Source organism: Cottoperca gobio, chromosome 24 (genome assembly GCF_900634415.1).
Source record: "Cottoperca gobio chromosome 24, fCotGob3.1, whole genome shotgun sequence".
Classification (NCBI taxonomy): Eukaryota; Metazoa; Chordata; class Actinopteri; order Perciformes; family Bovichtidae; genus Cottoperca; species Cottoperca gobio.
Window position 1 is genome coordinate 21617775 of NC_041378.1, and position 24158 is coordinate 21641932.

General features: G+C 40.8%; 1 protein-coding gene across 1 annotated transcript in view; it reads left to right on the top strand.

The window, feature by feature from the left end:
- The window catches only part of LOC115003977 (BCL-6 corepressor-like protein 1), a 141997-nt gene that overhangs the window by 35258 nt on the left and 82581 nt on the right, over positions 1–24158 (top strand). The gene's annotated exons all lie outside the window — the stretch shown is intronic.

Consider the following 24158-nt stretch of genomic DNA (forward strand, 5'->3'; position numbering starts at 1 on the left):
GTAGGTTAGTTAACCAAAGTGTCAACATCAGCATTGTACTGAAGCTGTATTTCATTGGTTAGACCTCAGAAGGTCTACATATATTAGAGAGATATTAGAGATGTGGATACCTCACATTTATTATGGTTGACTAATAAGTGTGCTATGAACAAATGATGGTTTTAAGTGCAACATTAGTTCTGCTGAATTTAAATGATATGAACATTTATGTTCATTTGAGTGAAAGAGAAATAAGCTGCATATTTCATCACATCCACTTTGACCATCATGAACGGAATATTGAAGTGTCTGACCCCAACAGATATTACTTCATGCAAACCTTAAACTTGAATATATCGCTTGGCTGTTATGAGTCCAATTGCCTTGACTGTGTCGTCTGCCAGGATGGAACTTTAAAGTGCACACGGAATATTCCATGAATATTCTTTGTTGAGGGGAGCGGGGAACTTATTCTCAACCATACCTGATGCCATTACTACTGCAGGGCTGTAAATACTGTTAATGTTTAACCACTTAGAACAAAACATCTGCATCTCTCACAATGTTTAAACATGAAGCATTTATATTCATTAACAACTGAATGTGTGCCCTAGTATTCTACTAACAAAAAATAATATATATGTTTTTCTTTCTTGTTTAATGCGCATGTGCTGGCCTATGCATAACCCAATATTTCTTAGTTGAGCGGCTGAAATGTGTTTTCTCAGACGGGTGGCTGGCGTCTCCCTTAGAGATAGGATGAGAAGCTCAGCCATCCGTGAGAGACTCGGAGTAGAGGCGCTGCTCCTTTACGTTGACGGGAGCCAGTTGAGGTGGTTCGGGCATCTAGTAAGGATGCCACCTGGGCGCCTCCCTAGGGAGGTGTTCCAGGCACGTCCAGCTGGGAGGAGACCCCGGGGAAGACCCATGACTCGGTGGAGAGATTATATCTCCTCACTGGGAACGCCTCAGGATCCCCCAGTCGGAGCTAGAGGATGTGGCCCGGAGAAGGGAAGATTGGGGTTCCTTACTGGAGCTGCTGCCCCCGCGACCCGATCCCGGATAAGCGGTAGACGATGGATGGATGGAGCTCTGAATGAAAAATATTCACATTAAAAGTGTTTAAAAAATATAACGAATAATAAACTGAATGGAAGGACGCTTATAAATGAAGTAAACTCAAGAACCTTTCTTAAGTGTAAGTGTACTTTATGTTGCATTGCTGGAGGAGCCTGGGACTTAAGAATTGTATTGCCAACAACTACGCTGTAGCTTTTGTGCATATGGAAATTAAGCCTTTGAATCCTTTGAAATGAGCGTAACATAAATAAATCATATTTATAGTTGGTTTGGTAAAGTTTAGGCAACTGAAACTACTCGTCTTACAGGATTATGTTGAATACTGAATCATTGAATAACAGTAGCACGAGTCATAAAGTCAGAGAAATGACTCGCAATGTCCGTTACACAACATTATTATATTAGTCATCATATCTGCGCTGTAAAGGTGAGCAGAGCTGTCATTGTGTTGAACTTGTACGTGTTAACTCGCACAACATGTTTTATTCGGCCAGAATCTGCAGTATGAGCTGAGCTCACACTGAACGCAGCAGTCCTCATTCTCCCATTTGATCATTTAATAATATGTATTCAATATTTTAACATGACATACTTGGTACTTAATGAACTCTGCATGTAGCTGTAATACCAGGCTATTCAGAAACAAGTTGAACATTGCAACATTGTCATGACTCTGGATTTGTGTTCCTGTTTTATTTTGTAGAGTTCACCTCCCTTGTGTCATGTCTTGTGTTTACTTCCTGTCTTTGTGTGGTTTCCCACCATCATCGTCGTCTGCCCCGCCCCTGATTGTTTTCACCTGTTCCCACTCACCTCTTGTATAAATTGTCCTGTCTCCCCTTGTCGTGTGTCAGTTCGTCTGGTCTTATCCTTGTCATAGCATGTGTAAGTTCCAGTGTGCCAAGTACCAGTGTGTTTTTTCAGAGAACTTTGTTTATCCTCCTAGTGAGCGCTTTAAGTTAAGATTTTGTTTTACTGAAGTAAAGTATTGTTTTTTTTACACTTCAAATCAAATCAAATCAAATTTATTTGTATAGCCCAATATCACAAATTATACATTTGTCTCAGTGTGCTTTACAGACTGTACAGGTTACAACATCCTCTGTCCACTTTACATTTGTGTCGTGAGTTTGAGTCTTCCTTCCCTGTGTCTGAGGCGTAACAAACATGAGTACAAATTATTTAATATAATCATTTTGTCATCAAAATTCCCGTCTCAGTTTGGATATGAGTGTTTTGATTTGTAGAATATCCAACCAAGTTTATGCCTTTGCTATTTTTAGCAAACAGAGCGTGTTGGTTTCTGAGCCTCTGCATTAATCCATATTCCATAAGGCTTGTACATATTATGGTCTGTGTTTCCTGAGCAGGCACGAGAGAAGACACTGAGGAAGAAGGATTCATGAATAATAATAATAATAATGCAGAGAGACCCTGAACACTGGCTGTTATTGGTGTAGGATAAATCCATACTGTAAGGCTCATCTGTTGGGAGCCTTGCTTCCCAAAGCCGGTGTCATCCCTAATAATTTATAGATGCAAAACAGAGGAAAACATTCATCAGAAATGTGCCACCGTGTACAAGCCATGCAAATGCTTTGTTTCAAACTACCCGAGTGAAACAGACAATGTTTTCAGTCATGACACAAAATGAATGTATCGAAAAAGCATATTTTTCATGCACAGGTCACAGGACACACCTGCACATCTGCATAGAACAAAACAATAGAACTTAAAGGGCCTACGAAATGATAAACATGAATTTCTACTGATGATAGTAAATGCTATTTGTGTTGTAAAATGATGTGTTATTTATGACACTATGATCGCAGTATTTAATAAATCATAATTTATTATGTCGACCACCGATGTTTACATCGCCGCTACCGGAAACACCCGAACGCCGTGTTCTGATGTCACAAGTAGAAATTCAACTGATGTCCACCAGTTGAATACACAGACAGGTCTCGGCAGTATTGTAGGCACAGCATCTGCGTTCAGTTTTAAATTCTTTTTCAGTCTCATTTCCTTGGCGAGCATAGTTTGTTCGAAACACGATCTCTCAAAGTGCTGCCCACAAATCATCGGTTTCATCAACGCACTTGTCTTGTCCATAAACGCGACATTTTATCATCTTTTGGCCACAGAAAGCTGGATTTGGAGACGGCCCCACATCCCCATACAACACATCGCTTGCCAAGTATTCTTGGCGGTCGATAATTTCTCGTAATAATTGACAGCAGTCTTTGCTGGACGCTTCAACGCAGACAAACACTGGCGGCGGCTGTATTCTACTTGTGACGTCATCGCTCGAACATTGCCAAAGTAGATGTTCCCGGCGCAGTTGTTAGCGGAAGTCATTTTTATGCTGTTATGATCGTGATTTATTACGAATACATCAATAATAAAAATATATATATGGCACATTTCACAATAGAAATGCAACATCGATCATATACCAAGGCCAATAACACGGACAAAATATCATTTCGTAGGCCCTTTAAAACTTTGGGCATTTGAAATATTCATGATTCTAGCAAATAATTAGAAGAAGACAAAGGAGGAAGATGTGCTGAACATGTCCACTCTTTCAGTACATTCTCACTGGGGGGTTTCCTGCTGATGGAGTCAAACATCCACCAGAGCAGGTGGAAGTGGAGTGCCTTGCTCAAGGGTACTACCTTCACTGAGGTTCCCTTAAGCAAAGAATGATGCAAAGCAGTTATCTTTCAGTAATTGCAATCATTTAATTCTTCTGTTGGACACATTTTAATTTAATTTAAGCGAATCAGAACTCCAGGAATGGATACATGAGCTTTCATTGCTGGACCAAGAGATGCATCCAGTTGAATTAATTTATTCAATTGGTAATTAATTCATTTCAGCTTGAGACGAAAACTTTCTTCTGAGGTGGTTTCACTTCAAAAGCCTCCAGAAACGAGAGACTAGAGGATGAACACAGAAACAACTGGAGTTCTGAGTGAATGCGTGCATTACCAGCTGCTGGAGCTAGCATCGATAGTCTTTACTAATTGGGCTGAATAATAATATAATATGATAACCCTTTTCAGCAACTTCAGCAAACATTATTGGCAAGAATAGTGAAACTATCTTCACAGTGATGGTGGATAGACTGATGGTGAGCTGCTGCATTCAGATGATTCTCCCATTCAAGCCAGTGGGGGCAGCCATTGGAGATACAATGTAGATGACAGGCGGGTGCAGAGCAAGTGTCTGCTCTTTGCTTGGCAGTGTAGCATGTAAAGGCAGGTTAAAGCTACGTATTCCACAAAGCATTGACTGACAACTAATGTATACATACAGTTGGTCATGGAGAATCATGACATCATAGGGACAGATTTTGGTTAGTGGGTTAGTTGGCGAGTAGAGCAAAGTCTTAGAGAGCAGAGCATAGTAACGTCGCTGCTGAAGGAAGGTCAGGGAAATCCTTTTTCTATTTCTTTACATTTTTGAGCACTTGCCTGAACGTGCAAACGGCTGACTGTATGTCCTGGCCTGACGTATGTTGGAGCCTGTGTCATTTTGGGAAGTTCAAGAATTGTTAAGAACCGGAATTCACAAGCAGAATCAGAATCGTTAAAATCCAAACGATACCCAGCCCTAGCAGTGACAAATGTATTATTTTGTTGTCAAGGTATGGAGCCCCCACCCAAGATGGGACCTACCTGCCGTCACCCTCCTTGTTTCATTACCTGTACTCCAGCTTCCTATGAGGACATCTGACATTGATACCGCTATATTTGACTTAACATTTGTCGTACTCTTCAGATTGAATATTTTCTAGAAGAAAACATGCTTTGAATGTTGTTGACCTTCACAGTGTTACCTGCATAATATCTTATGAGGACAGCCTTGTTGCTTTCTGCCTTCACTGGAGGCAGCGAGTGGGACTTTACTTGAAGGTGTTAATGACGTTCCCCACATTGTGTATGATCGGGGCACAGGTGGGAAGCTGAGGTCAGGTACAGCCTGCAGACACAACACGCATTCCAAGTCCGACAATAAGTCCAGGCACAGATCAGTACAAGCAGAAGCCTCTTTTCAAATACCTTACTGTAAAACACAATTGGACATGTCATCATTTAAATCAGTCCCACCATATAGAATAACAGCAATACATATGAAAACAGAGCTTTCAGTTTTCCAACATAGTATTCTGATTTACTGGCATTTATCACAGTTATGTGTACCTAAGGGAAAAACAACATCTTGACATCTTGCACAGGCCTGCCTTCAAAAGCCAGTGTGTGACCCTCTTGACCTCCACGAGTTCCCCCCTGTCCTCTGTCAGAGCCAGTCATGGTGATTTATGCAGCATCAAAATAATGTGAAGTGTGACGCCTCTAAGGGCCGGGGCTGGGCGGTGCCGCTGATGGGTGTAACAGATAACCCCCTTTGGAAGTTTCTCCAGATCTCAGAGAGGCCATTAGTGTTGTTTTGAACATGTTAACTGATACAGGCTTTCAGGGAGACGGGCAGCTACAGTGAAGGTAGTGACAAGACATCCTTTCCCCTGGACGGCCTGTCCTGCGTGTCTGCACTAGCACAATCTTGACAGGGTGAAAGGAACAATAGAGTTAGTGATGAACTGGTACACCTGTGTTGTCTGCCTGAGGCTGTTGCTGCTTTGTAGACCTGTTCAAATCCCCAAAGCTTTCCGATTTTGTGACCATTTTACCCTAAATCTGTGTCCAGAGAATCCTAGCACTTTGACAACACACTCTATATGGCTGAGCCGAGCTGAGCTGAAGTAGAAAGGTTCCAGATGGAGGCTACTAGGAGTAGCTAAACTAGAGTAACTCTACACTCACTGAAGCTCTTTCACATTAAGGAATATACGAGTTACGCAGTATAAAGAACAAATGCACTCATTATTTTGTGGTGTAATATAGCCAACACTTGTTTTTCTATTTACCTATGTTACGATGCTACTCCGTGGAAGAATTGCTTGCTACCTCAAATGTTACAAAGAGCTACGCTACCTAAACAGTACTAAACTAGTGTCGCCGCTACACATATCCTTTAACGCTGCACACATGGAATATTGTGTCCACTTAAATGCAGAAAACATCCTTGAAAACACAGACTCCAACATTAGCACTTTATTAAGTTATAAACAACTGCCTCACACATCAAACAGACACTAAGCAACATTTGCATTCATTTGGAGTTGTGTTTGTGTCCACCTGACACATAAGTCCAGAATTCACTTTCCTTTAAGCTCCAGTTTGGTCTCCAACTCAAATATCTGGGCCTTTACTCTGCTGTTCCCCAGCAGTAACCAGCTAGTTGCTTACTGCTGCATGGTGCTGCATACTGCGGCTTTATCACAACTTTCTTGCTGCTGCTGCAAACAAGAGTGAAATATGAAGGCCATAACACAATAAAGAATAATTAGCTAAAAATCAACATAAAGCTGAGGGGAACGGAGTTGGGCGATAATTGTAGGAGGATTTGTCACTACGCCCACAACTTTCACTTTCCATGTAGTCATTTAATCCATTATCCATGTTAATGGTGGAGCTTTAAGTTCTTTGTGTCAAAATATCTGATGACCAAACTACAGTTCCTGTTTACAGAGGAAAGTACACTTTTGTTCTCCAAACCATGCAAAATGAATGAATCGCCCAGCAGAGATAACAGCGCTACATTTTTAATGTTACCAGTGGGGCTACTGCAGCATTCTCCAGAGACATCGATTAGCAGGAGATGGAGTGACAGATGACACCCCGGGGGAGCCCAGGAAAAAAGAGAGAGGGCTGTTGTCCACTGAACACACTCATCGATATGTCATTAAACAATGACAGCACCTCAGGCTGTTTAATGAAGTGTTTGCAATGTGATTTGGTTCTTAATAGCAGAGGTATTAAGGAGTGTCAGGTCCTCACTATAGCTTCTGTGTACTAAACAGCAACGCGTGCCAAAGCCTGATAATGCACAATTACATATACTGTCAGAATGAATGGGGAAGATGAAGCTGGGAAAAGGACCGAGTAGGCAAGGCTGAACACTACCCGCAGAGAAAAAGAAGAAGTCCAGAACTGCTCAACTTCCCCTGCTGTGACATTACAGCCAGGCAGGAGGTTTTACATGCTTACCTGTTGGAAGTAGAATAAATAAGCAAGGCAGTGCTGGTAGTATGGAGGTCACACACACTGCAGGACTTGACATGAGGCCCAAATTTCAAGGTCGTGAAAAGGGCAACGTGCACAATGGTATGTGTTCTGGGGAATGGGGGATGTATCTTCCAGGACTTAAATCATTAGTTTCCCGTGCAAAAGTCAAACACTACTCTGGGAACCAGGTGAGAGTAATGAAAAAAGCAAAACAAAAGGGCGGAATAAGTTGTTTCTTTTGAGATAAGAAACGGTATAGCTGAAACCACATGCATGGATTTCTGTGCTGATGAGTGACGTGTGGTTTTAATGTCGCTTCATCGGTCTTTCTGTAAGAGGCAAAGAAGTTGCGCCGTACAGAGCCTTATTTACTGACTTTCTTAACACAAAGACACAAATAAAGAAACATTGGCCATAATGATTCTCTAACTTTAATCGCATTAGTCCACATGTATCTCAATGGTGGAAACTACATACAAATATTTCTCCTATAAGAGACTCCCATATTTTCTTTGTTAAGAAAATATGGGAGAGAAAATATGGGAGTGCAAAGTTTTAAAAAGCTGACAAAAAATAAAAAAAAGAAGTCAAATGAAAACTGACTGTTATTGGCTTTATTATTAGCTATTATTAATATCTCATCAGCAAAAGTGTCAGGAATAAAGAGGATTCCAAAAATAAAATAAAAATTAAACTTAGATAGTCAAATTAAATAAATACAAAGGAGGAGGTCCCCTGATAAACAAGGGGGATCAGTGATTGGCTGTTAGCTACGCACATGCACAGCTCATTCATGTTTCTGTCTGGCTGCTGATTGGCCGACTGCCCAGCTGCAGCTCACTGAACACTGGCCAAAGAGCTGCAGTCACATGAGAGTACATGTGACGTTATCATCTTTATCCACAACGTTTCCATTTAAAGCAGGAGTGTGAAACGTTAGTCTCCCCCCTCTGACATTGCGAGCAACTACCATATGGGAGAGCCCGGAGCGTCGCAGTAATGCAGGAAGCTTCGTTTGTGGAGTGGATGGTCCAGATAAAAACGAAACTCGGCCTTCAGAGGAAGGATTAAAGTCAAAAGAAGAAAGGAAAGACTTGAATTGTTCATTTATACGTTTATGTATATGTAAAACTCCTGCACTCCAGCTTTAAGTTCCGTGACACATATTAATAAATGCATCAGAAATGATTGGTGTGCATGTGCACATTTCTTCTGTGCTCGTCTCATTAGTTTGAAGTGGGTCGACCTCTTTTGGAAAAAAGTGATGAGAATCTGATGACAGCTGTTGGGCTGTTGAGTCACTCTAAACTGATCAAACCTCAGCTGCACGTTCCCGATGAAGCAAAGGAGCTGAGCTTGTTGAGTTTTATTTTACTTTGATTGTAATTTAGTCATGAATATGTCGTGTTTCAGAGAAATACTTCAAGGCAACTTTCAGGGGCTTGTAGGAATATAAGTTAAGCTTTTGGTAAGAGCAATACATGTAGAACAGTCACAGTTACTCTATCTGTATATTAGTCTTTATCAGCAAAAAATGTGAGTCTGTGAGCAGACAGATTGTGAACATGCCTCTTGGTGTATGATTAACTGGGGTTTTAATTCTCAGCACTGCATCAAGACGCTCATGCAGTTCATCAATTTTCTGTAGGAAGAAGCCGACAGCATAATTAAACACTTCCTTTAGCTCCACAAATAAACAATCATTACTCATGTTTGCATGTGGAAGAACATGTGATGGCCAAAAATATAAATAAAGAAAATGAGAATTTTAAAAAGTTCCATTTAGTGCCTGTATGGAAAACCAGCCTGCTTGCTTTCACTCCAGCCACACAATTATGCAACGGTCTCGAATTCTGCCAAGTTACACAAAAGCAAACACTAAGTAAGCAGATTGAGTCTGGGAAGCCTGCATTCAATTTGTCCTGCGATAACTGGACATGTAGTACAAGCACACATTTCTTATAAATCCCTTGTCTCTATTAGCAAACACTGACAAGCTGCCTGAATCTGGCTCTCCAACTGAATCCTCTGTTTATTGTCATAAATTACAATACATAGGCAGGTGTGAAGAATGGACCACCTGCTGGGGATTTTTAACTTGAATACACATAATATATGCAGTGACCATATACTGTAAATATGCTAGCAGCATCAAACTCTGTTCACATGGTCGAGACATTCCATTACAAGCCGCTTGCTTGCATGACATTGTCCAGTTACTTCAGCACATGTACAGCAGTGATGTGAGCGTGCACAAGCTGTTATATTTAGTAGAGTTCTGAATATGTGCTTGTATCAGATTTTTCTAAAACCACAAACTCACATTTCTGAAGCAATTTGAAAGTGTGTAATTTTATTATGACAGCTATTCAATTAATGTAATATGGCATTTTGTGCATTAGGTACAGGGAATGACCAGCACCACAGAGCAAATGGATGGACACGAATATGGGGGGGGGGGGACCAGCCAATAGTGTCTTATCTGGCTCCCTCCCCTTCCACAGTCACCTGACCTGCCAGGAGAACCCACAGTAGTCCAGACGCCCCCTGCTCTCTCCCTCGTGTTTCCAAGTATTGAAACATTTGACACAGTTACACTTCAGTTTAAACTGAATGTCACTTAGGCTAATCTTTTAACTGTTCAGATTTGTATAAGTATATGTTAATATAATATTCCTATGCCATGTGTGCATCAAGTATGATGGTTTCTGAGATTAATCATCTTCTCCATACTGGCTGCGATTACCCACTTCAAATGTTTTCAGCCGATTACAATGGCGGTTATCAGTTGTTCTGGAGCATAGATTTGAGGTGATATGACCCTACTCTACCTCCTAGTTGGCTCAATATTACTAAGCGGCCGCAACCTTTAGTGGTCCTAGTCTTTTTTGACGGTACCAAAGGAGGAAGTCAGCCAGTCTTGAAGCGCAACACAGTCCTTGTAGGGAAGAGGTTGGGGTGGATGGATGGTTCTGCTGTTCGGGTCGCGTTTGAAGCCAAAACTGGACACGTCGGCTTATACTTACGTACCTTACTTAAATGAACAAAGTGTAAGACTGACAGCTAGCATTCAGAATGGGGACTGCAAGTCAAATTCAAAGCAATTGAGTGAGTTGTCTCCCACCGCCCTACCTCCCCCGATTGGAACATCACGTGGGGTGCCAAGTTGAGCACAATGAACCAACACGAGTGTAAGACGAGCGCAATATTATACTTTAAAATAACAAGCGATGATAAATGTCTACGTTTGCAATGTATTTATTGATTGCAAATTATAAACTTGCTCATGTTCTTTTATAATTCTGTCAATGTTCGCTAGATGCATGACTTGTTTATGTTACCCTGTTATACTAAAGCTGACTGCTCCAAAAATACAAACTGCAGTTGGAGTTCACTGCCTGGCCTTTTCAAACCCTGTTAAAGGGATTCTCAACCATCTCTGTGTCATCGCAGTGTGTGCAGATGAACGGCAGCCCTCCTCCGCCGCCCACCCACGTGTTGCAAGCGAGCGGCTGGAGCGCCCCACATATACGCCAGTAAAAGCTAGCAAGCAAAATAATAAAGTATTTGAACATGGGTTAGGGTTTCCATTAGATAAATAGCTCGGATGGACATAATTAACGTTCCTCTAGGACTCGATTTGGACGTCAGTATTCATTTTACATGACCTTATAGCGCAGGGGTCGGGAACCTTTTTGGCTGGGAGAGCCATAAAAGCCAAATATTTTTAAATGTATTTCCTTGAGAGCCATATATTTAATAACATTGAGTTTTAAGTATATCATGTCTCCGAGTACTAAAAGCGCTATCAGTGTTTCACCTACCATTGTCTAATTGTCCAATTCTTACTTGTTCAGGATCAAATGAGCAACTCAGAAACATTATCTGTCTTAAAATCCTTCTGGCTGTCTGCATCTTTCAAAAGCATCTCCAATATTTAGACTGCTCATGTTTTTAACACGTCTCTGGTCATGGAGCTTTAACGAAAGATGCCAAGGCTTCTTAGGTAGAGTAGGATCCAACGTTATCTCCGTTGATCCAGTTTGTGTGCTTGCTTCCATGGCTTCAGTACGCTGTGTTTGCGTGCCAATTTGTTTCATATCTGGCAACACGGCATGTCATCCAGGCCAAGTAAAACGTTCCGCACCAGAATGGAAATCACAAAAGAGCATACTGGCTGTTGAAATGACGTAAGAGAAGAACTTATTGTGAATTAGCATGTTTCTTTAATCCCTGATGACATATGTCATTTTATGATTTAATACAATATATATAATAGGTATTGTTCCTTTAAATTATGTAACAAACATACTTATTTTAACCAAAGCCATGACATTTACCTAAACCTAACCACGTCTCTCCTGAACCTAACCAGATGGTGAAAGATTAGGGACAGAATCTAAAGTCCTCGTTCTGTGCAAAATGTGGCCAAAGTTTAGGGTTACTTCATGAGTCTGAGTTAAACTGCTTTTAGAAATAAGGCAATTTAAACATGAAAAATGTGCATATATATTGCCACGTTTAGTATTTTATTATTTATCACTTTGATTTTCTCCCATTTGAGTCTAAGATTTACGACTATGTATTGGCTTTGAGCAGTAACGTCCTGGACTCTCTGCTAGTTGACACAACCTACTGTTTGGAAACAGCTCCCAGCCAAAGAATTGTCCGGCAGTAATTTGTTAACAGTGATTTGTCATTTTTACTCTTTGGCTTTTTGTATGGATAAAACAGACATGAATCAACATCTTAATTAGTAGGCTTTGGAGGTGTTGATAGCCATATTTTATTGTTGTTGGACGGAGCCAGGCAAGCTGTTTCCTCCTCATTCCTTTCTTTATGCTAAGCTAAGCTAGCCCACAGCTGGCTGTAGCCGCATAATTAACAGATAGATATTAGAGTGGTCTCAATCTCATTTGACACTCTGCTAGAAAACGAATAAGCGTATTGCACAAAATGCCTATTCTTTTAAATTTGCATTGGTACATGTAAATACTTTTGGTGCTACAATTTTACAAAAATGTTTAGTAGGCTCATACACACTTTATGTACAAAGACCTAAATTAAGTAGATCTTCATCCTTGGTTTACAGCCATATTTAGTCCCGACAATAAATAATATGCACATTTAAGGCGTAAGTATCCCTCCGCCAAAGCTCAACAAGGAAACAATGTTAAGGAAAACCCAAAGATTAATTTTGTATTAAAAAGAGACTCATCATATCCTTTAAATGCTGCTGTACACTATAGACAGCCGTCCTTTCCTCCATCTGTTACTATTTTCTGGTGCTTTCAACTACCACACATTTCCCTTAAAGAGCACATTTCTGGTTGGAGCTGAGAGGCTGCTCTTGTAATCTGCAGCTACCAGAAACACATTTTGTAGCGAACTGTTTATTTGGTTAACATGTGCTGAGACTTGGAGACGAAGCACAACTTAAATCGCCTTCTTTTGAGCATTCAGAGTGCTACTCAGCCTTTCTTTGAGTTAGATGTGTCCAAATGCTCGTTAACCACCACATTCATACCCTTCATGTCCTTTAACAAATAGCACTGATCACTTTGCGAAAGGTCTCATTTGGCAATTTGGGGCATCTGGGTGATTGATTATAATGATAGCTAAATTGCAAAGCTAAATTTGCTCTCTTTAGTTGCAATCCTCCATATGCCATGAGTGAATAGCCATGTAACCTTTGTGCCAAATATAACTTCCCTAGAGGTTGCCCACAGGAAAACAAAACACTTTCAGAAATGTGTTTCCAACTCATGAGCCTTTCAAACAGAGAGAATAGATACACTATGGAGTATGGCAACAGCATTTGGTAAATGCCTCTCAGCTCCTTTTTTCCATTAACAACTCCTAAGAAAAGAGCAGAAGTTTTGGGTATTCAGTCCAGGTCACTGACTTTGTGTGCATTGTCTTCAGCACAACCCTCTCTGATTGTTCAACTTCTGGTTTTCTCAGCCTGACCACTAACGCCTGCCTTCATTTTTTATAAGACTAATGGACTCCTACACTGCCTCTTCCCTTGTCAATATTACCTTCTGTGCTTCCTGCCTTATTTATAGGCATGTGTTGCTTCCAGTAATGTCCATTGTCTTTTCTGGAAAAGCACGCAAACAGCATAACGTGAACATCGGCTGCAGGCCAATTACCCCCCTCGCTTCACCGAGCACTGATTCAGCTTTTCCATCTCCCGCTCACATCCGCACGCTTCTTGGCTCTTCCTGACTAAACACCCACAAGTCACCCAAAATGTCACAGGCCTGGTTTTCCATCATGGTTGACCATATGAAAACACATTCAAGACTTGTAAACTGACCTCAGCGGGGCTTTTAGAACACATGGAAGCTAGATTGGGTGCAGTAGTTTTAGCCATACATCACTGCTACTCTTGCTTCGGTGGTTTCACAGTTGTTTTTTGCACGGTTTTCAATCCAATGGATTTTATAGCAACAACTGTGCCACACTTTATTTACTTCTAGTTTTGATTGTTTTCCTTGTGTTTAATTGATTTAGTTGACTTCAGAGGTGTGTCTAATCACCAGCCAGGAAGTCTCACTCTCTGAAAGCCCTCGTCTGTTTTCCACCACAAACACAAAAATGTTAATGCAGCTCCTTTTTAATTTCTCCTCCCTTACCTTCTGTCAGACTCCTATTTCTTCTTTTTCTTTTAAACTATCCTTGAATATTTCCATGGACATTATCCATCTTTATTTTTGCTGCCGTTTCTCTTTTGGACTGTCTTGATTTGTGTTTTTGTCTTCTTTTGCCTGCCAGAACCTGCGAGGGCACAGACTGTCTGCTGCCTTCTTAGACCCAACCTTGGGCTTCCTCTGTCATGGTTCTATAGCAGGCTTCTCCTCCTCATCAAGCATTCAGTCTGCATCTATGCCTGCCCTTGCCCTCCCTTGTTCCTTTAACCCTTCTAGCTCAGGTTCAGCGGCTATAAAGGAGCCGCACTTCACGAGGGCCCGCTATCGATCCGTATCACACAGGACACGCCGCTCTCTTTGCTCAGCAGCAAAAGCTTTTAAAACAGTTTGTGTTCAACAGCAAGGTCATCATAGCAGAATTGTCAAGGAGTGAATGGTGTATGTAATTGTTATATGCAGCTGTGTAAGCCTGTATGAGTGGCTGCATGTGTACATGTGCACAGTTTAGTAAGTTTGCAAAATGAGGAGAAAAAACACCTAATGACATTAATATCCACATGCTCTGAGAACAAAAGTGTCGACATCGGCTGAATATTGGAGCCAAATCTAAGGACAAAAAAACCTAAATACAAAAATGACTTATGTTATATAGTTTGCAATATGTCTTCAAGTGGGCGATACAGCAAGAGATACATGAAGATACAGCTTTAACCTTGCCTGCTATAATGCCACTTTATTTTACATAATTGCTGTTTATACTTCGTTTATGTTACAATTTCATAACACCGCGTCAAATGTTGCAATACATTACAGAGACCCAGACTTCATCCCTGGCCATTGTGCTTCTAGCTTGAGCAGGTGCTCCAATGAACACAACTGGCAGTGTGTTGCAGTGGGAAGCTGGTGAGGGATCATGACCATGGCTCTGATCTAACGGCTCAGACATGGGTCTTAGGTCATGACTGCAACGACAGCAGCATGAGAGTTTTGCATCTCTCAAGCAAACAACTCTCTGTCTGATTAGTTTTTCTCTTAAGGTTCTCTGTGATTGCACATTGCTTTTCCAGGATATGGACAACAGTGATACATGATTCAGCACATTCTCCTGGCTCATGATTGTGTCTATTGTGTGATGCAAAGCTTCATCCCCTAAATCAGCAGTAATGACGCTCAAGATTATTTTTCATCACCGCAAGCGCGTCCGCACAATCTAGGTACACTGGCCTTTTACTTCCACAAAGAAATAATCGTTCGTCCATTTCTCCTGGAAAGTGTGACATTCCGCATCCACCTTTCTCTTTGTTACACTCGCCACGTTGCGTTCACTGATGTCAATGCCAGTCTCGTTTAATATTGAAGTTTTTTGACATGACGTGACCACGTGATGACACGTTCCGCTCGTCTTGTCCAGGAAAAACAGTCAGTTGCCCGTTTTATTCTATTGCTGTCTAGATCTTTTGGGTCTTTTGGGTTCTTTTGGCCATATACGGCCCGGAGGCCGGAGGTTCCCCACCCCTGATCTAGAGAGTACATCGATGTGTTTACTATGGTGAGTCAGTAAACACCAAGTCTCCAGGAACAACGGTGTAAGGTATAAAGTAGTGTGGCCACTATGCCACAATCTAAGGTGATTGTGGCATAGTGGCCACACTACTTTCCCAAACAGAATCATTGGAAAATGAAGGACTGTATCATTACAATATCTTATGCCAGGAGAAATCTTTAACACACATGTTCTTAACTAGCGAGAGAAGGACTCGCACATAAATCTTTTTTGGTATGTGAGAAACTTTCCGACCCAGAATATGCAAAGAGAGATGGATGCTGTCTGTTTTACTGCCACGTATTATGCCATGCATTTAAAAATAAAAGTCCAGTGGACAGGTCTATTTCATTCCAAAGTAATGCCAAGAACTTTTCTGCTTCCAGTTAATTTTGCACACACTGTAAACTGAAGTCCAACGCTTTTCATTGTCACATAATCCTCTCAGTGTGGAGCAATGCAGGATTCACATTGTGTCCACTAAACATAATCTGTTCTTTAGAGTGTGTACTTATTCAAACAAAATGTAGAGACTGCTGTATTTTACAGAACAATTGTTGTGATCACTGTGAAAAGTTCCATGAACTCTGGTTCACCTCATAATGCTTAGTCGGTACAACGTTTAGTGCGATACAAAGACATGGTGATTAAGGACACTGAAAATTATCTTTTATAGCAGCTGCTGCAAACAATACAGTTTGTATATGAGACAAGGAATTACCTAAAGACAGCTTTAAAGAACAGAGCTCATTTCCAAATGCATTTTAAGTAAATGTATAAATATAAATGTGCAGAATTGTCATAGTCACACCAAGAGAAATAGCCAGACATGTAATAAACTCATACATCCCAGTGCCTGCATCTTTTGAGGACATACCAATGTTGCACTTCCTGTAACATGTGCTAAATCATATCTTCTTGTCTTGAGTCTAGGTGAAGTAATGACAAGGTTCCACCCAAGGTGAAGGACATACTAATTCACTCTGCACAGCATTGTTTTGATGTAGAGATAGCGGCAGGCAGAGGTGAGTGATGAAGCTGTCCGACAGGAATGAGAGGAGGCCGGGCCCTCTGTCACAGCAGGACAGACAGATGGGGCATCATGGGAAACATGCCTGAGATCATAAAAGACTCTACGGGACATAATGAGAGAGTTCGGGGTGGGGGAAAAAACTCCCAGGAAGGCATCATTTAACGGCTGTTCAAAAACAGCCTCAAAAGCAGCCTGGTGAGTGAGTGATTTTCATCTCACTTGTGATCACTCTATCTGTTGCTCCATTCATGAGTTCCTGACAGACATGCACTTGCAAGGACCTTTGGACTCCCGGTAAGTAAAACAGAGTCCTTTTTGTCTTTGATTTGGGTAAACGACATCTTTACGAGGTTGCATCACAGACGGATGATCCACCACGGCACATCCATCAGCGCCAGAGCAAAGGGGGATTGAGTTTCCAGACTCTCTCAGCGTGTCTTGCTCTCTATCTGTAACACCCCTTTATGAGTCACCTTGTCAAAGTCTCTGAAGCCAGACAACCTTATTTTACTGTATGGACATGTCTTTGTTTTTTTCATACTCACTGAAGGGGAAGATCGTCAAGGTCTAAGGTGGAAAAAAAAGATGGAAATAAAAACGTTTCGGGCATTCTAAGTCTAAGAAAAGAAAAGAAAAATTCTAAGAAAAGAGAAAAAAGAAGCAATAGAGGAGTGTATTTATAAACCACAAAGTCAGAATCTGAGGCCTACAATGCAGCTTGCATGACCTGTTATTTTCATAGTGACTTCCAGCATTTATCGAGATTTACTCCCGCAGAGTCTTGCACAGAAGCTTAACTTCTTCTCCCAATTCTGATCTCCATCTCGCTGGTCGGCTCCAGGAGATTTTCAAACCTTTTCAAAGCCCAGCTGAATAATTCTGTGGCACTCTGGATTTCAGGGACAGGGACTCGCTGTCACATATTGATGTGATCATTATCAAATTAAGTACACCTTTTTTGATGTATTAAAAAGCCATTGGAGTTCTGTAGCACCCTAACAGGAGCAGGAGCCACAGGGCACTGCTCACCCCCTCCTGAACCCTTATCATTCTCCCTTACATCTGCCGTTCACATTACTGCCGCTCATGCTGAAGACTGGAAAGGTCATCCATGAAATGCTCTGTGTGGGATTATTCAGCTCGCTGTTCCCTGTCATCCAGAACTGTGAATTTACATTCCTCACTTTCTGGTCTTCATTGCATCAGAATTGCAAAAACAAAAACCTCTAGCGTTTGTTTTTTACAATCCAGTAACAGACACTCAAACACAAAAACCTAATGCAATGTATATATGATGAAGTTAATGTCAGAGTTCAAGAGGACAGCTCAATTTACACCTTGTCTACATTGGCAGTGTGGCCAAATCAGGTCAGCAACAGCAACAGCTTCTTTCCTCTAGTTAACATCTACATTAGCATTCATCTGTAGCACTTGCTGTGTCACAGCCCAATACACAATCAATGTAGTTACTTGTGTTAGTCCGAAGACTTGAAGCCAAAAAAGATGCTTCAGGTGTGCGCAAAGCACAAGCCATTAAGCTCCCAGCATGCTGTGTGCGCACTTTCTGTGTACTTGTGTTATGTACATGTGCACATGCTCTCGCCTCTGCGGGAGTTGACATTGCTCTCCAACACTGTAGTGGGCGCTGTGAACACAGCCACAGCAAGTACAAGAGCAGAACGATGTAGAAGAAGACATCTAAAAAAGTGCTGTTGTCGCCCCAAATTATTCTACAACAACGCTATTAATATTTAATATATGGTTGTATATTTACTTAATAAAGGGTTGTTCCAGGATCCTTTGGGGCGATAAAATAAAACATAATGTACACTGCACTATAAGCATTTAACTTTTCAGTTATATTCTGGTTTTACACACTGTCACCAATCTGGCTCACTCGTACAGTAGTGTTATTAGTTTGGCTATTGCAGGGTTTCATGCTAGCTAACGTTTAGTTTGAGAACAATAAATGTGGAAGGAAGGAAATATAAAGAAAAACAATTGACAGATCATTTGTGAAAAATTGCATAGTTTTCAGTCATCTCATCCACAGTGAACAAAGAGTGACGATTACTACATTCTGTGTAATCAAGCATTAGGGACCTTTGAAGATTGACCCATGCTAGGTACCAAGAATCAGGATTTCTCAGCCCCTGTTGACCTTTCTTTTTTAAACATATCTCTTGTCAGCCCAACAACTAAATGGAAGTGCAATGCCAAATAATTGAAGTAGCTACTATGGAATGAAATGCTTAATTCCATGTTATGTTTAATTAGTTTTGTATTGCAGTTGCAATCCTGCCAGTTTCATCAACATCAACAGCATTCATGTTTGGTAAAGGGTCAGAGCTGCAAGACACCAACAACTTTCCTGTTATTCCACAATGAGAAGTGCTCGAGGAAGAAATACAAGAAACATGAGTGAAGTAGTGAGGTAGGGATGCTTTATTTTTTATATATCTAGATAAAAGCATATTGGATTGAGTAGAGGAGACGTACAGGTGAGGTGATATGATTCAGAGGGGAGACTATGATAAAAACCACTGGAGCAATGTAGGGATTCTGGGCCTCGCACACTGTTGCTGCGACTTATCACTGTTTCGGCTCATCCGTGAAAATCTGCAGGAACTTGCTGTAGCTCGTCGGTGGGACAAAGTCTATCTACGAAATGTATCCAACGTTACTTAACTTACATTTATCTGTTCACACATGAGGCTCATGACACACACAGTTTGAGATAAAATAAACAAACCATCATCAATAATTATTCAACTATTTTTACATTTAGAATGAGAAATTACATTAATTTATTATTGGCTGAAATGAAGGTCAAGTCAAAATTTGCGAAGGACCCAACCATCATAAAAGTAACGTTAAAACTAAATATTTATTCAATATCGAAAGGAATTACAGTGTTGCCACACTTTCTTTTGAATGTTTTTTATAACGCTCGGGGAGAAAGGGGGTTTACCTTTTCCTAACAAAGTACAGTAACTACGACTGTGCACAATGATGACATTTGTGTTGTATTGTGTTCAAAACTGTTTAAAGCACTAGTTTATTTTCTGGGGACAACGGAACAAACTGGAACACTTTACAAAGTTGTCGGATCTGTTAGCAAACGCAGCCAGCAACCAAAGATTAGCACGAGTAGTGTTTTTGTTCACCATATTTACTCTCCTTGTATCTTTGTTTTGGTCTCCACCGACTCTTCAGAAAGATATCCTTTAGCTGGTAAATGTTTGACTTTCTTCAACAGCTAGTCTCTAACTGTATCTCTCTGATGTTTGGTGCTTTCCCTGGGTTTGTAGAGCTTTATTCTAAAACAGATGCCTTCTGCAGCTGGAACCCAAACTAAGTTTGCTGGCTAGAGAACCAAAACATTAAAGCTAAAAGAGGCTAAAAATCTGCAATGTGATTCATTGTTAAGAAGGAAGATTGCTCTGAATGGTTAGGCCAACACCTGTCATTGGTGAGTGAGATGTAAAGCCCTTTAAAAGCAATACAATCAAGGGCTGTGTGAATGCGTACAGACTGACGTTGACATCCTTGGGTATATCCAAAATACTGGTTGTCAGATAGCAAAACAACATGCAGCAAATGGCTGCAGGTCGGTAGGGCCTCATCCTTAATACATAGGGCGCCCGCTCTACACTTACACTAGTTTTTACATTTCCTTGTGAGTCAATTGACTATATAGGTGTAGGGTATAATCATTCTCGACTACTAAATGGACAATGCACCATATAGTTCACAGTGTAGGACATAGTCGATGACTTCTCTGTCAGTTTTGCTTCATCATTATAGACAGGACAAATTATACCTTATGATTCTCATCAATTCCTAAAATGAAGTTACCAAGTCACCAAGCTTCTACATCAACTATTATTATACATTCATTTACAGGCAGCTGTACTCCAGCAAAAGTCAACATGAGCAGAAGTTTAATTCGTCAGAAAACACCTAGAAACAGGTTCAGTGAGCTAACAATGGAAGCGCTTGTCATCCACCACTGCCTTGACATATCATATGTCACAATAACTGTATATCTGCAGTATGCAAGCTGGTAAAAGACCCTCAACCAGAAAAGTTACATTATTTGTTTTGTCACTTGTTTCTCATTGTGGCATCACACTGAGTGGCTAGTTTTAATGGTGCAATTTTATTCACCACACATTGAATTTGAAAATCCTGGTTCATTCTTTGCAACACTTAAATAACTTGATGGAAAAAACACTCCTTTACTTTTGACTTACAAAAAAAGCATTATTTTCACTGAAACTTCAACAGCATTTATCATCTCGTACAGTCAAGCAGAAAGTAACTTCCCATGTGAAACCATACACTATCTCCTGCCAGAGTAATTGCAGCCAAAGTGGACACTCTTCCTCCAAGTGCAATGCATTAGCTCCCCAATAAATGATTTATACATATGCAACCCCCTCGCCCCTGTGATTACAGTGCAATGAAGAAAAAAGGAAAAGTGATAGAGTAGCACACCTCTCTAGCTTTTCCCTCCGTGTTCTTTCTCCCAAATGGAGTAAGATGGACATGTTTAGCTCTCTGTCCTGACAGGTGGGATTCAGGGCTGAACTCAGGCCTGTAAATGTACAAGAGAAGGCTGTACTGCAGGGATTTCTGCGATGATGGAGTAAGTGGCTTCTCTTGGAGCTAAAGCATACAGATCAGCTGTCCCTTAGACAATACTCCCAGCTCTTGAGCAGAAAAGTTTTTTTCACCATCCCACTACCCTCGTCTCCAGATAGAAGCCGATAAAAATAGCCCCATTCATTCCAACAGGAGGGTTGTTCTCGAACAACAGGGCCATTTTCTGCCAGGAGAATAATTCATTTTCTCTGTGTATTATTCTGAGTATCTAAATGAACATAAATGACTCCTTTTTTGTTTTAAACTTTAAATCATCCATTCACTTTCCTGAATACTGTACAGCTACAGATGTAATGCATCACCTTTCTCTGTGATGGCAGTTTAAGGAAGAATTACATATTGTATTGTTCATTTATCCGTCTGAATACTCTGTAATTCACTGCACACAATGACATGATATTTATACCCACTTATAACCCAGTTAATTTTTATGAAGAAATCACATGAAATAAATGATCTGAAACATTATTTAATAGGGAACAATTGACAGGGATGTTACTGTTTTGGGTGAATATAAGACCTTTATTTCAGGTATGTATCTAATGTTTGTGTGAAAGCAATGAAAAAACTAAAGCAAAATATTATCTGACAATCCATATGAATAGTACGGTCTTTGTTTTAAAGTTTCATTGTATTTGTATTTGAATACAAGATGTCCTACTAATTTGTAGCAACCAGATTTGTTTTATCATGTGTTGCAGTCTAGACATTTGCTCATGCAGTTGATCACAGATTCATAAAACAAACAGTGATGCCTCATGACAGATCACATTCACCACTATTAGAAAGGATATCATAAATCCTCCTTTAAGCTGTCCTTATACAGTATAATGCCCAGAATGGAGGAATACATTTCAGGGCAAAGGCATTATGATCCTGCTTGGAGGCCACAAGGTGAGTTTGTTACGTTATGTATGGGCAACATGTAAACTGCTTCTCTGAACACGGCTCTCAGTACTCGTTCCTCTCACATCATTCTCATAATAAAGACCCCGACTGCACGATCAGAGGACACCAGATCTTTATTAAGCCTTTATTGAATTGTATGATGCAAAAGCTGACCTTGATAAAACTGTGTTAAGGTGAAGAAAGAAGACATTCAGGATCTCCCTGGCTGTCCGGGCACTCAGGTGCAGCTAAACAATTAGTTTTTACTTTCATGGTCATTGTTCAACCATGAGTGAAACCCGGCATGGAGCTGCAGACTCGTCAAAGCAAAACAAGCCTTCGACCCCTCAGTGAGGTCACCGCTCACTTTCTGTCGAGGCCTAAGGCCTTTTCCAGTCACTTCACCTAAAGCATAAAGCCGAGCTGTTTACTGTTCATGTGGAGAGGGCTATCTGATGAAACACTTGTATAATGGAAGAATGGAAACGTTCTCCATTTATTTGTTACCCCCAGCTGAATCAAAGTGTTGAACAATAGCCGATGTTAAACATTTCCAAACAACCACTATCCAGCCAACAACCGGCGATGCTGATCTATGTGTGTGTGACGCAGCAGAATATTGCAGAATACTCCAATATCAACGTTTTTTTGTGGCAATAGGGTTGCCCCAACACCTGGTTTTAATGTGCCCCAACACCTGGTTTTAATGCACACCCCCAACCCACCAACCCCATGACCATTCCCCCTTATATTTTCCCATATAATGTCTAGATAATACATACGGCGTCAGTCCTCCAAGTCTTCCACCTTCACTCAAAGTCCAGATGATGGTTTAGAGCCAAACGTATTTGAACTTAGCAAGGCTTCAACAGATGAAGCAGAGGCAATAGATTGTGACTGAATCTAACACTGATCCACAATGTAAAATACTAGTTTACTATAAGTAGTAGTGGTCACATGCTCTCAGTCTCGGAGTCTTTGTAAATTACACCGCCAAACTCTCGACACTGCTGACAGATGCATATTGCATAGTTTCCTTGTATGTGGAGTAGAAGGCGATGTTATAAAATGTTCACATATTTGTTGGTATATCCAGCAGTATTATTTCATTTTCTATCAGAAAAGGAAAATAACTGTTTTGTGATTACATAGGCCTACAGACTGCGACTACAACCAATTGATAGTATAAGAAAGTTACTCCACATAAACATGTTCACGTTGAAATTCAAAGCAGTGGATTTGTAAAAGATTAAACACATTCTTCCTCTCACAAATAAATAACTGAATTTATCAGTAAAAAATGCACTCTTGCACATTCCAATACATTCAGCAGTTTCGTTGCTACAGACTTATTTGGTGTTTTATGACCAGCAGCTAAAGTTAACTAATAAAATCTAATGTTAAACAGATATTGCTGTAAAACTGACAACACTACATCTGTTTGCAGACTTTATGACTACTGTTACACTATGGGTAAACATGTAAACATTTCCCTCTTTTCTTTTACCACAAGAGCACTTTACCTCACCAGACGTTTGATGATTCCTCTGTAGTCTCATTCCACTCGCCCTCAGTCATGTCGCCTAATGATGATGCCTTTGGAGCACCTGACTCAAGAGAATCATGGGACATTTAATGTATCATTATCCTGTAATTGTCACCTGTGGCTACAATAGCTGCTGCTCAACAAAGTTACATCGTCTCATTTTAAAGACATTGCAGACGTACCAAATCACACTGATTCTGCATCTCTCAACATTGTATACTGAGGTCTTATTTCCACTATTCCACGTAAAACTGGCCAATGCTGGGAGGATAAACCCAGATTTTGGGACGGGCAAGGAGGACTGAAACCCTTTTCTACCTCTTGCAGAGAGAGCTGTATTGATTGGCAGCACTGCTCACGATGGTACATTTGGAGAAGCTTTTCTATCACTCCCCAGATGGGGGGTGAGAAAAAAAAGATAATCCTAACAGCAGCCTCACAAACTGTGCTGAACACATCCTTCTTAAACCTGCAGGAGCTGCCCCCTTTAGTTCCAGTGGCAGCTCCGGGAGAATGGTAAAGTGCACCACAGTGTGACAGGCACTCACAATCGGACACGCTTAAGGACAGTTGCAATGCTGGCGACAAAGTTATCAACATTTCGCGCAGATTGCCGCCAGCACTTTGC